Genomic DNA, 15,543 nt, shown 5'->3' on the forward strand with positions numbered 1-15,543 from the left:
GAGAATCGCTGCTCTAAGTTAGGACAATCTTCCTGCATTGTCCTTAAAAACTGTGAGATTACACAGCATGTCTTTCATGTTTCAAATTCACAATAATATTCTGGTTTGTAGATATGACAAACACCTCAAGGCTCTTTAGTGGTTCTTTTCAGCTAAGAACCTTGATTTTTCTCTCCAAACCCCACCAAAGAACCACATAAAAGAAATGGTTCTTTGAAAACTGAGACATATTATGTGGTTGTTTTTTGTTTTGTTTTGTTTTGTTTTGTTTTGTTTTGTTTTGTTTTGTTTTGTTTTGTTTTGTTTTGTTTTGTTTTGTTTGTGTTTTGTTTTGAAAGATCATTAAATGCCAAGGCTGCATTTTTTTAATAATAAAACAACAACAACAAAAGATACTTTAAAATAACAAAAGAAAGAATAGCTTTGCCATCACAGGAATAAATTACAATGTAAAATGTATTCAAATAAAAAGCTGTTGTTTTAAATTCTAATAATTTTCTCAGTATTTATGTCTTTATTTGTCATCAAATAAATTGGTAAGCATAAGCATTTTATTATTATTATTATTATTATTATTATTTTAGAAACACTGATGTTTTTTACAGAACTAGAAAGGTATTTGTGAAAGAAAAAAAAAAACTTTAAGGCTTTAAAACCTTTTTAGTTCTAAAATGAATTCACGCAGAATTTAGACGCAGACCTCAGGAACTATGTGACGCAGATTGATGGACGATACTACCACTACTTTCCCAACATCTCGCTGTACACTGTGTCTGTAAGCCATGAGATCATTTCTGCACTTTATCTTTTATTGATGTGCTTAATTTTAGTTCCTAGAACCCACATAAACCACCTTCTGCATGACTTCCTGTTAAACAGGCAGTGGAGGGATGGTTAGTTCATTGCAAGTGAAATGGCATATAGGGAAAATGAATCCATCATAGGTACAATCAGCCTGACCTCAGGGGGGATTCATACAGATGTATAACTCATGTGCTGGCAGGTATGAACACTCAGAGATGAGGCTGTTTATCTTTGTCGTTGGGTTGAAAAGGGCCACTTTGGCATCTATCCGCTCCGCTAATTCCCGCCGTCTTTTATCTGGTTCCTGCTCCGGGCCACCATCCGTCCGTCCATCAGCGGTGTGCATGCTTGCTCTCGCTTTGATGCCCTCACAGCTAAAGCAATGTTCAGGGTTCAATACAGGCATTTTTTTACCATTGAAAATGATTTTCTTAAAAAAAAAAAAAAAAAAAAAAAAAAAAAAAAACATTTCAGTAACAACATGCAGAGAGGTAGAGATTTAAAATGATTTTCCATTGTAATGCATGTTTCCATTGTATCAAGCCCAAATTCTGTTGCTACATCCAGAGCATTCTTTTAAACTCTTGTGTGGATAGTTTCCTTGTGTATTTCACTCATTTGATTTCTTGTATCTTTCTCTCGCTCCGTCCAGGTGTAACAACAGAACGCAGTGCATCGTCATCACTGGACCAGATGTTTTTCCTGACCCCTGCCCAGGAACATATAAGTACCTTGAAGTCCAGTATGAATGTGTTCCCTACAGTAAGTACAAGCCGTCTTTTTAAACATATATATATATATATATATATATATATATATATATATATATATATATATATATATATATATATATATATATATATATATATATTTATTTATTATGTTACACCTTTATGAGTGTGCCTTAAAATGCATTTCTCCAGGATCCAGTTTTTATCCTTGATAATACAGTGTTTATAAAACATGTACACTAGGCTTATTTTCAGGTTTCATTATTTTATAGCATTGATAATGGATTTAATTTAGCTTTTTTTTGCCACTGATCGACAGTTTTAATGTCAAAAGTAAAACAAGACTAAAAAAAGACCTAAACCATCACTGGCACAGCCAATTCATTTTTTCAAGGTGAAAGTTAAATAGATCACTTGTGAGCAGTTAAGTGGTTTCAGTTGATTGTAGTATAAATACAGCTCTATCTGCAAGGTCCAACTTCTGGTGAGTCATTATTGCAGAAAATTGCGGACTCCAAGCAGTGAAAGTGAATTGTAATTGAAAAGCACAAGGCAGGGGATGGATACAAGAAGACTTTCAAGTCATTGAATATCCCTTGGTGTACAGTTAAATCAACAATTAAGAAATGGAAAAGTATGGCAGAGCTGTAAATCTACCTTAGACCGCCCTCAAAAACCAAGTGACCGTGCAAGACTGGCGAGAGAGACCACCAAGAGACCAATGATTTACAGGCTTCCCTGGCCGAGATTGGAGACTGTGCATACAACAACAACTGTTGCCTGGATGCTTCTCTAGGTTTATGAGAGAGAGCCAAAGATAAAGCTACTGTTGTTTAAAAATAATAATAATAATAATAACAATAAATCAGATGACATCTTGGCTGCAGTTTGCCAGAAGGCATGTGGTAGATTCTTAAACCAGGTGCAAGAAGGTTATATAGTGGGATGAGACCAGGATTACTCAGTTTGTACACTTACATGAAGGGGTGAATATGCAGTTAAAATAAATATAATACATTTTGACCACAGTGAAATAAATAAGTAAATAAATAAATAAGAAAAAAAGATCATATTACTACAATAAGAAACTAAAAAATAATAGTAATAACAACAACAAATACTTTTATAGGCACTGTATTATCAATATCAGTGTTTGCAAGGCAGCATTATATATTATTCTGCAGTTTATGACAGTGAAGGCTTTGACAACATTTGCACGATGAATTGTGATTAGTCTTCTTTCTTGCATTTATTCACCTACTGAATTCTGATTTGTTTTTTTCTTTCTTGCTAATAAACATATATAGCCGTTTTTACAAAAATAAGATTAGCACTGACAAAACAGCAAAGCGTCTTTGATGCAGCATTTCATTCATGGCAAATCTAAGCTTAAAACTTAAAACACTATTCGTTTGCTGCCTTGCAAGCAGTGCTATTTCCTAGAGGAAAGAAATTGTTATTCAAGGTTTTTTATTTATTTATTTATTTATTTATTTTATGATGCAATGCTTTATTCTAATGATGCACAGTTTTTAGTGTTTGATTTGTATCCTGAAATCTGTGCAGGTGTGATTGTAGAGCACAGAGCTGGGTGCAAAATGCTTTTTGCTGCCTTTAAATGTTGACGTTGTTTCATAAAAACTAAAATGAAAGCTGTTAAATGTAAACCATTTCCATGTGCTTTTTTTCCTGTGAAAACTTACTTTTTAGCAGTCTTTCATCTATCAGGAACATTATATAGGGACAACATATCTGGGACAGACCAGCATGATTTCTTTGGCCTTAAAAAAAAAAAAAAAAGATTTGCCCAAGCAAAGATATGCCAGCGTTATGCCAAACTAATAAACAGACCAAAGATGTTTTTCGTTAGTGCTTGATCATTGTGTTTGCTCGTAAGAAACCGCAGCTATACGACTGTCAGAAAAGACAAATGACTGCACATGGATCTAACATGAACAAACTCCAAACAAACGCCTCACTTCTATTCTCAGATTTCCCATTACATTAAGAGTATGGATTGTTTTGCTCCATTAAACAATTAGATAGTAATATTATTCTCTGATTGAATTGTCTCGTCTTCTCAGAGAATGTTTCCAGAGACTTCACATACCAGACGGGGTCCTCTGCCGCACATTTCCCACCACGAACCCGAAATAACAAAGGCCCGCTGGATTTTAGTGCATTAGTTTAATCTACGTCCGTATCTACGGGTTACTGAAGTCGAAATCCCACACAAAATTTTAAAAGCTGTTGTTTCATGAACTATCATGTTTTTCAGCTTTCTCCAGGAATATCTGTGATTGTTCACATTTCTTTTCTGATGCAAGCACCTTTACAGAATATGTTTTTTGAGTTGTTTTTTTTTTTTTGTCGTAATGTTTCTGCATTACCTCCTCTAGGCATTTCCAGGCGGTCCGTAACAGTTGTATTTACTAATCACAGTTTGACTCCCTAGGACGCCAGAGCCCTCATGTCACCCTCAGGCTGCTGAATGCTGGTTTTTGACTGGAAGTGTTTTTCTTATTTGGTTTTGTTTGGTTGCAACAGTGGAATGTTCATGATGTTCTTTGGCCGACGGTATCTCAGAGAACAGGATTTGTCCTGGTATTAAGTGTACTGCATACTCTGAGATATGTACAGATTGTTTTGGCTGACTAAACTAGAAATGATTTGCTCTGTGGATGGATGTCGCCATAATTTCATTAGTTTAACCTACCTCTTTAGTAACCTGGAACTATGTGGATTAACCTCTCTCTCTCTCTCTCCCCTTCTCTCTCTCTCTCTCTCTCTCTCTATCTATCTATCTATCTATCTATCTATCTATCTATCTATCTATCTATCTATCTATCTATCTATCTATCTCTCTCTCTCTCTCTCTCTTCTCTCTCTCTCTCTCTCTCTCTCTCTCTCTCTCTATCTATCTATCTATCTATCTATCTATCTATTTTCCTTTGCTCTTATTATTATAACAACAACCTAAAATTCTGTTTGTGGGTACAAACTAATGAAACACTGCATAGGTGAATCTGTAAACATGTCCAGAATCTACATTCAACCCAAATTCAAATAAACACTAAATTATAAAATATAATTTCCATAAAGAAACTGAAACCAATTTTATGGACCATTAAGGTTTTCTTGTATTATAATATTATTTTCAGGACAATTAGGCATATTTCCCCACCAAAATTATTATTACTGTAATGCATCCAGAAATTATTATTATTCTCTAAGGTGAATCTCATTAGGCTGCCATTACTGGAATGCAATATTTTTTATCATAGTATTTCTTTATTAAATCAGCATAAAGGCAGCATAAAAAATACTATTATGACTGTTATATTTTTTTTTTTGTATTATGGTAAACTTACAATGTCAACACTTATAGTCTAAAATAAATAGTATAAATTTAAATAAAAATGGTAATGGTCCTACAAACAAATAGAAACTATTTTCTGCAAATTCTATTTCGTTATTTCTTCTGTATCTGATTTTCTTGTTCTGGACAGGTTTCGTGAGATTCATTCATATGCTAAGCAGAGCTCCTGTAGAAAATGGTGACTTCCATAAAAAAGAAAACAGTGCTCAGTGTCTAATGGACATTGTGGCCAGAGAAGGGACACCATTAGTAGATCAATCATAATAATACAATAAATAAATCTGAGAAATGTAGCTTTAAATTGTCAGAAATGTTCATGTTTTGGATTATTTAACATGATGCTGAAGATGGCCTTCATAAGATAAAACTCCTGAAGACTGTCAAGATTCTGTTTATATGTCTGTCTGGATTTTCTTTGTCTGTCTGTCTATTTATCTCTCTTTATCTTTATCTGGTGCTATGGAAGGATTATGTAAGGACAGTGTATTGGCCCGTTGTATGTACAAACCCATGACGATAAGAATTCCTTGAGAAGCGACACTTAAAAAAAAAAAAAGAAAAAAAGTGCCTTAATAGCAAAATATCCTTATTGACTAGTAAATTGTTTGGAAATTGCATGCACAAACAAAAAGTTATATTCATCATATACACTATTTACTCAGAATTCACATTAATAATAAAAATTACTAATAACCATGGACAAGACTGTCAGTATATTTTTGAAGTGAAACTGGACTGTTACTCAGTGAAACAGGCACAAAAAAGTAACAAATAACAAAAACTTTACTTGCAAATTACAGATAAAAGATTCATTGTTTACTCACTGTTATGTCATTCCAAACGGTTCCAATCCCATATGAATTCTGTAGAAAAATTGAATTTTAAAGAATATTCTGACTACCCATTTCATTATAATTATAATGAAAGACGTAAACTCTAATATGACAAATGTTCACCATAAATAGTATTTCAATAGTATTTCAAAGTAGTATATCAATTCTTTTGATAGATTTGTGTGAGAACCAGGCCGAAATATAAAGTTAACAAAGTTAACATACAGCATTATTGTAATTGCATGAAAAACAATGATATTATTCAAAAGTATGTTCCACAAAAGAAAGCAAATCATGAATATTTGGAATGACACGAGGTCGAGTAAATGGCTCTTTTTCATCAGGAAATCTTAAAGTAACCTGACAGACGCATGCTTTTCAACAGTAAAAAGCACCAGCTCGCCAATCTCCCACTGGCACACTGATCTGGACTAAACGAAAAATGAAAACATGTCGCCTTAAAAAGTGAGAATACATTTTTACAAACTTTACGTGTTGGAAATTAAAACCGCCATAACGGACTGTTCAAGTGTTCGTATAAAGCCTAGAAGGGCTGACAAGGACTCTGTGCTTGGAGAGGAACTGTAGAGTCGAGGGACAGCTTTATTTTTCTGGTTTTGAGTTTCCCTCCAGCACAACTTACCATCTGTCCACCTGGAATTCAGATTTCCCTGGTCGATGTCCCCGAGTTCTTATGAAAATCTATACGCCGCTATCTAGAATTCAGCCCGTGTATTTCCCCGCAGCTTTCCCTCGACAAGAGCAGATTGATTCGTCTTCAATGCCACATACGCTGTCCTTTTGTACTGTGACAGAACCCCCTTTAACCTGGCTATCTTTCATGTGTTGAAGGTGTCTAACTGCGTTCTCTTCCTCCTCTGACAGATGTAGCTCTGTGCATAATGCCCGTAACCTCATGACATGTTAACTGCATGTGATCATGGACATGATGGTTAATTCATTTTAATCTCTTTTTCCCCCTGCACTCCTTTCATTCTCTCTTCCAACGCTTAAAATAGAAGTGGAGCAAAAAGGTAAATCACTGACACAATCAGCTCCTTGTTTTTCTTTCTTGAATATATTTATTTTTTTGTGGTTGTAAAACCTTCCTGTGCCCACTCTTGCTGTTCTGGTAGCAGGCAGTAGCAGAAAGAGTCTTGTATTTTAGTAAAGGTCAGTGCACGAGCGGCAATCGGAGGGAAGCTTTAAAAGACAATGATAAAGCACAAGTTAAATGTTAGCGGTAATGCTGAAGGTCCAAATGCCCCATTTCCCCCTCCTCTTCCTGTCCTCCACACTCTTTTATTGCCTGTTCGAACCCCAGCCCCACTCCACACTCCCAGCATGCTCGGGTAAGAGGGTTCCTATAGACTTACACTACCTCTACTGTTTCTGGCTTTCCCTTCTTCTAATTTTCTGTCTTTCTCTCTGACTCTCTCTCTCTTTCTCTCTCTACATGTCTCTCTCACTCTCTCACTTCACCCTTTCTACATGTTTGACTATCATGTCTTTGTTAAAAAGAAAAAAAAAATGCTTTATGCTGTAAAATGATTGCAACATTAGGCCCGTAGGAAAGACGTAAAAACTGTGGAAAAACTTGGCTCAGGACACAGACTGCCTGTATGCTGCTCTTCTCTTCAAGCCTTATTTAGTTGTCTGCTTTTATTTGCAGGGCAGATTTGTCGTATGCCTTCCTTTTTTCCTTTGTGTTTGGTTGTGGTTTGATTTTTCCATCACTCCCCTTCAGTATGTCCAAGCAGCAGTGAGCCGAAACTGTTTGCTTACGGACACATAAAAACTGTTTTTGCTTCCGTTTTAAGCTTCAATAACCTTCAGATGCAGATTCTTCGCACCTTTTACTGCTTGTGAATGTGGGTAGCTGTTAGACTTCTTAGTGTGTGTTTCTGTCTTCACCGACTACCCAGTTATCAGAGTGATGTAGAGTCAGACGGCACTTTGCCCTCTGCTTTCAACTAGCGTGAGCTGCGTTCGCTTACGTTTGACTGTTCTCTGCTCTGTTCTTCTCATCACTAGTTTTTGTTTGTCCCGGAACTCTGAAAGCGGTTGGAGATCCGTCGTTTCTATATGAGGCGGAGCAACAAGCGGGGTCGTGGTGCAAAGACCCTCTCCAGGCAGGGGACAAGGTTTATTTCATGCCCTGGACCCCTTACAGAACAGACACACTCATTGAGTATAACTCACTCGATGACTTTCAAAACTCCCGACAGACCACGACGTACAAACTCCCCCATCGGGTCGATGGCACGGGATTTGTGGTATACGACGGCGCTGTGTTTTTTAACAAGGAAAGGACACGTAACATTGTCAAATTTGACCTTCGGACCAGAATTAAAAGTGGGGAGGCAATTATAAATAACGCCAATTATCATGACACCTCACCGTACAAGTGGGGCGGGAAAACAGACATCGACTTGGCAGTTGACGAAAACGGCCTTTGGGTGATCTACGCCACCGAGCAAAACAACGGCATGATGGTGATCAGTCAGCTCAACCCCTACACCCTGCGTTTCGAAGCCACCTGGGAGACCACCTATGACAAGCGATCGGCCTCCAACGCTTTCATGATCTGTGGGGTTCTGTATGTGGTCCGATCCACGTATGAAGACAACGAGAGTGAAGTCAGTAAGAGCCTCATCGACTACATGTACAACACCAAACTGAACCGAGGTGAATACGTCGACATCCACTTCCCCAACCAGTACCAGTACATCGCCGCTGTGGAATACAACCCGCGAGACAACCAGCTGTACGTGTGGAATAACTTCTACATCCTGCGGTACAATCTGGTGTTTGGTCCACCTGATCCAGCTCACGGTAAGCTTCATCTCCAATCCCAAGTCTAGCCACACACACATATACACACAGAGTCCCTCTGGATATCTGTTTAAGTGGTCGCGAGATTTCAGCCACTGAGTTGGTATTCCTCTGGCTCCCGAGTCTGTGTGTCAAATGTCACGGATGACTGATTTTTAATTTCAGATTTAATATGTGCTTGATGTATTCCGGAAACCTTTCTCGAGTGCAAGCAACATCTTAGAGTGGAGTGGTGGGTCTTGGCAGTAAACAACATCATAGGCGTTGTTAGCATATAATAAGAGACGCATCCCTCGAGGTTTCAAAAGACAGAGCCATTCCTCCCTAGCGTTTAGACTCTTGAGGCTAAACTCCCTCCCACTGCCCCACTGAGAAAGGCACCGCTTCCCTCATTGGTAGAGGGTTACCTGTCTGGACAGGTACGTAGGCAGCCTTGCGGCAGTGGTGGATCACCCCCAAAAGAGTAGATCTCAAGCGCCTCAAAACAAACAACTCACACTTTTGCTCGAAGGCCTCTCAATGTGTCTGTGCTGAGAGACGGCTCTCCGCTGAGACCGGATCAGTCCCGAAGGTCACGTCAGCGTAGCCTGTTTTTAATTTAGCTGTCAAGAGCTAGGACAGGATGGCCATACTATGTGTCAGATCATCTTTACATTGAAAAAATAATAACCGTAATTACCATAATCCCAGCTCAGCCTAGGAGCCGAGACTCTTGCATTACTCCAGAAAAACTTGGCTAAGTGTAGAGGTCAAACAATTTTACGCAGATTAGTGGGGCTTAAGAATTGAAAATACGAGTGTCTTTCTTCTGCGGAGACCCAGCGGTGTCCACCTTAGTCATGAATCTGCTTGTGCAGACACTGAGCAGAGTAACTGTACCCAGGGTCGTCTTGAAACTGTACCCCTAATGAGTGCACTTTAGATAAAGTTGTTTTGGATAAAAGCATCCGCTAAATTACAAGATAGCAGTTTGTAAGTTAAAAAAGTTTTTGTGGCCTGCTTATAGCATTCAAAAGCACCTCAAAGGCTACCAGTTATATTATAACCAACCATCATATGTGTGCTTCTGATATGAAGGCTGCAACCTTTTTTAACTTGCCAAATTCATCCAAGATAAAGTACGAATCAAGAGAAAAATTTTAATTTAGTACATTTAAAATATGCATACAAGCTAAGAAGAATATATAACAACGGGGCTTAATGAACCATTCATTTTTCACAGGCGATTTTCCCTTATTTTAAATTACGCATTGCATTGGGTTAAAAGGAAATGTCCAGAAAATGGATAATGTCCTGGCAGACAATTACCAGTACCTTTTCCATTTTTCAAATCATTTTTTTCCTACCATGTATATTGCATTAATTGCTGAGAAGCATATGTTCATCACAGTGTACCTTAGCAACATGCTAACTGCTCACCATATTGAAATCAATTGTAATTTGTGTCTGTGCACTTCACATGAAGAATACTATTTTGTGTTCCTCGCAAATCATTCACTGGAGGTTTCAATGAGGTTCCGTTTCTCTTATTATGCTGCTTTAAAAGGTGCCTAAGCAGCTCACTAGCTTTTGGAACAGAGCCAAAACACCTCTCTGAAGGCTGTGTATGACATTCATAATCACATTACTATCGGCACTACTTATTATATCAGACTTATTTCTGAACTCAGGATATAATCATCTGAGTCATTCTTAGCATGTGCTAGCAGCTTTCCTGTAGCCTGAAGCGATTACTGCCACTGAATTAAAACCATCGAGCAAATTCATCCCTGCACAAGCAAGCAATTAAGTAAGAAATATCAACTCAATATCACTTCAGATGCAAAGTATTAGGGCTCAGATCTAAAATTCATTGAACATTTCTCTGGGGTGTTACCTCGGAGGGTTCAAATCTTTCATTAAGGAAATGTTATCACATTGTTACCACAATGTATCCACTTGTGGTTCACACTTGTACGATGTGGCTGATTGAATGTGCCCATGTATGTTCTGCCTCTCTTTTAGCCGCGTGTAAAGGAAGTAATTAGCTCTACAATCAGTGCTGATGAAGGACAAAAACATGCTAATTTCACTAGCATTAGCTCCTGTGCAGTGCGCGAGTTGAACGATACCCCCTACTTGAATCTAATCTGCCATCATTTGTATACTGATGTGTTTTCTCTGTTTTAGATGTGGTGATTATCTCATCATCTCAATAATCAGCTCACTCACACAGCCGTCAGAGTTGTGCTCTGCAGAGTTGATGTTTGCTCCACTTTACTTTGATAGCTGTGAAATTACCTTGATTTTGAGACACTGCTTCAACGAACCACTAGAGTATGTACGAGATGATAAGCCCCTGCCTTTATAGGAAGAAATCCATCCCCTTTAAGTCAGAGGGCAACAAAAACATCTCCTCTTCAGGGATGGAGCGATTACGAGATTAATTGTTAGGGGATTGGTGCAAATCAAATGACCAGAAATACTCCAATATCACATCTGTAACTGCATCAATGACTGCAGTAGGTCAGTATTAAGTGTGTGTGTGTGTTTTTTTTTTTTTTTTTTAACTACCCATAGCGCTCAACTTCAAGGTGACCTACTGTATGTTTCTCTGGTCCTTTAAATTTTGACTGACTGGAGACATTGAACAACATCACAGACATAAACAGGCCTAAAACAGTTTTTCAAGAAATTCTAAATCATTTTATTGAATATAAAATTTTAAACAAAAGGGGAATTCAAAAGAGGAATTTTAACCTTCAGAAAATGTTTATCGGGAATCTCAAGGGATCAAACTAAATATTATATGTGGCATTTTATTTTCTGTTTATCTTCTATGAAATGTGAAGTTTAAAACCTGATTCAGTGTTTTCTGGTAATAAATATTGAACAAAATGTATACAACTAAGTATAAAAATGTATGCCACAATGGGTACCAGCTCGTTTAATATTTATTTACTACTTTTTTACTCTACTATAACTTTTTGTTTTTTTGTTTTAGACACAGAGACAGTTAACATTCAAAGTCCTGTTAATACAGATACCCCACTAAAATAACCAAGACTTTTCCTTGTTTTGATGCAAGTAAGAATTCATTTGAGATTCATTTTACTACCAAGTTTAAACAGCGATGTGTCTCACCTGATCACTTGTTACTCAAAACACTACTTAATACCAGGTGTAAACAAAATGTAATGTATTAGTGGACTCTATACCACATACCTGCCAGAATACTTGCTTGTTTGCTGGCTTGATAGATTGTTCCTTCATGTGGAATGCTGGCACGACATATTAGGATGACATCTCATAAAGATCCTCAATAGCATCATATGCGCCGTTTGCTGAAAGAGAAAATGATTAAAACCAGCAGCATATTGATACTGGAATCATCTTTCATAATGGGGAATCATCTTGATGTGGAGGAGACAGACAGCATTTATATTTGCCATCTGAATCGGGGTGGAAAACACACATTACGCTGCTTGCCACTTAATCTCATTTTTGCTCATCATTAATGGAATTAGTTTGACACTGATTGTGATAATTGCCATGTGATATTACACTGCTGATGGTTAGCAAAATGTATGCAGAGACTTCTCTGCTCCTGCCTGAAAAAGAAAAAAGAAAAAAATACTGTTTTGTGTTCAGAAGACCACTAATGGATTTGGCTTTATTTTAGTCTCGCTTCTACTGCCACTTGGAGAGATTGCTCAGTGGCTTCTATTTTTATTAAAGACCTCCCTTGAATTAATATATATATACATAATTATTAGATGCAAATTGCCACCTTCTCCCTTTGCCCACACGTCTCAATCTTTTCCTCTTTGTGACATTTTTAGCCCCTCCCCCAGCCTAACCATTTATTCTCGTAATCACCCCTCCCACATTTAGCACCCTCCCTAGAAAATCAAATTTAGCCCCTCCCCCAGTCAGCTCTCATTTAGGGTGCTTCTCAATTGGAGGGATGCATCTTAGGGAGGCTGTGTCCTTCTTAGACCGCTCCCTCTATGGCTAGACTACTTCTCAGCATTAAAAGCTACAATGAGATGGTCTAGTAAGTCTGCATGGCAACAACCTTTTAGTTTTTGGAGTTCTTGTATTCAAAGTAAATTCCAGTATGAAAATGCTGCTGGTAAAATAAGGGTTCCTATAAAGTAATCATTTTAGAGTAATATATGTATGAATTGCTACTGTTTCCAGTTAATATGAACACTAGAGGCAGTAGAACTCTGACAACTTTTATTCCTTTTCACAAAAATTATGATTTACATGGCCAGAGTTTCCATTACGAAAGCCTAATTTTTGCACAGTTACTTGCACAATATGTTATGACAATTTTAACACCCTGAGAGATTTGAAAACTGATATTTTTGAATGTGTCACATATACAGCTTCATATGTAAGGGTATTCTAATTTAGCAGGTTTGCTCGGTAGCTCACGCGACAGGTACAATCCTGTGAAACTACGGTTAAAAATAAATAAATAAATAAATAGCACAGTGGCATCAGCAAATGCATTTTTATATGACTTCTGCTTTTGTTTAACACTATCGGGTAAGTTAGGGGTTGGGTTTGGTATAGAGAGTCCCCAGACATTTGAATTCAGAACCACCGCAATACTGGAATAATAAAAATGTGGCCATTTTTTTTGCACCGCTTACTGGACTTTTCACTTTAAAACTGCCACAACATGTCCAATAAGATACATAATATTGGTGTTGCAGAAACGTTTTCACAAGCACGTATTTTCAATGAGCCTGGGTTGTCCTATTACATCCAAGCTATGTGTGTGTGTGTTGTCTTGTTTTGCCTGTATTTGAGGGCGAGCCAAATAACCCCTATAAAGAAAGTGGCTTAATAAACATAGAAATGTGAGGGAAATGTTTCTAAATGAATCATGATTAGCTCGATGTAAAAACAGTAAAAGTCACTGGAAATTCTCCACCATGTTGGAACTAGTACTTTGGTGGTTATCGCCACAACTTCATTTCAATATTTAGTTTGAAATTGTTCTCTGTTGCGAAGGTAATATTTCTTCTTTTTTTGACATTGAACTGAAGGTTCCTTTGAGCCTTAATGTGAGTCAGACACATTTTCATTACAGCACTACAGACGTACTTATCTTAAGAGAAACTGCCTTTGTTACAACAAAGAGAAAATTAATACTTCTGCCCATAAATCAGATTTCAAAGGCATTCTGTAAAATAATAACAGACACCTAGGTGCTATGAGACAGCTGAGTAAGTATCCATTTACCGCCCGCATGTTCAGTTTTGAAGGATCACAATCCATAATCGACACCACACCAAATTATACATAAAGCACAAAGGACAATAGTGTCAAAGTTTGAAAACACATCTTTCACAAAAGTGCCATGGTAGTAGGATGATGGGTTTTTTTTGTTTGTTTGTTTATTTTCCAGCGTATATTGTTATGGTAATACTATGGTTTTTTGGACAAATTCCATTATTTTGATGTGTCATAATACCATGCAAATACCACGGTACATAAATATGTTTTTCATTCAGTACCATGGTGTAAGGAAAGTACTTTGCAACAAAGTACCATCTGTACCATGGCAAAGTGGTTTTCTAAAGATTTTATTTATTTATTTTCTTTCCTTATGAAATGGTCTCTTTAGCACTTTTAACTTCCTTGTGTGTTGCTCAGATTTTTTCTCTCTGTCTCTCTGAGCGATGGATTGCTAAAAGACACTGTGGAGTTATTTATTTAGTTATTTAAGTTATTTACACAATGTCCACTTTTGGAATGGACACTGGTTTTCATTTTTGTACTCTCTCTCTCTCTCTATATATATATACAATATATATATTATACCGCGTGAATGATTTTCCTTTTTCAGCTCACGTAACCTAAGCTTGTGGCATTTGGATAATGTTACACAATAGACAAATAGTTTTCTGAAGCATTATTTTTAGGCTACAGTTATAGTAGAATGGTTTGCGAATGTGGTTTCCTGTTGACTTTAACAGGCTTCTCTCATCTGTGGTTTAATTCTGGAACATTGAGCTAAAGCTTGTTTTAGAGCCATCATGACAAACAGCCAGAATCTGGGAGTGAAAAGCCAATAATGGCACACCAGTCATGCCAACCGTGTCAAAACTTGCACACATGGATGAAATCTGTAAAGATCGGGGTCTGCAGGAAAAGGCGTTGCAGCTCTTTTTGCTCAGTTTTTATCTGAACCAGAGCTCTGGCTGGTCAGTTGACACTAATTCACAGTAGGTCACATCTAACCTCAAGAAGAAAGCCTTTTCTTTCACTCGATCGGTCTTTTCCACCTCACAAACATACATGGAGGTGCTCTCACACCCATACTGCGCTAAAATCTCTCACACTTCTATGGGCCGCTTCATCAGTGGGTTTCTTGGCTGCACGCTGCCGTGCATTCAATCTGGTTAGCTGGTGAAAGTAGGTTTATCAGTATTTGTGGTTGGAGGTAGGAGGTCAGGTATATCACTTTTACCCTGTACAGGAAGAACCAGTACAAACTGCAAAGAAGTTTGAGTTATCTAGGACTCAAACCCCTTCACGTATGAATCTCCTTCTGATTATCATTATGTAACTTCCTAGCTAGGAAAAAAACGTAATTACGTTTTGGAAATAAGACACGCATATTTTCCGGTGTAAAGTGTGGCCTGCAATATTTGTTCAGTTTACACTGATATATGTACCATATTTTTCTTGCCTTAAGGAATTACGTTAGTTATATATTAAGATTATGAAATATAGACACAGGAACAAAGAAACTGAGGCTGAGAGAAAATATATGTTCAAAAACGGTGCGATTCAGCTCTTTAATAAGCTTTTGAGATGCAGTATAATAGAGCTTGAGGTCTTGTGTGCGAGCTGAATACTTTTTACTTCATAATTATTCTCCTTTATTAAGCACTATACGAGCTTGATAACAGAAACCAAACAGAATTTGTGCAACAACTAATTTTGCCTATTATTCTTT

At 37.3% G+C, this 15,543-nt stretch overlaps 1 pseudogene; it reads left to right on the top strand.

Moving 5' to 3' along the window:
- LOC109098807 overlaps nt 1-15,543 on the top strand; it is a 99,778-nt pseudogene that overhangs the window by 49,472 nt on the left and 34,763 nt on the right.

This window comes from Cyprinus carpio, chromosome B11, assembly GCF_018340385.1.
Source record: "Cyprinus carpio isolate SPL01 chromosome B11, ASM1834038v1, whole genome shotgun sequence".
In the NCBI taxonomy this organism is placed as follows: domain Eukaryota; kingdom Metazoa; phylum Chordata; class Actinopteri; order Cypriniformes; family Cyprinidae; genus Cyprinus; species Cyprinus carpio.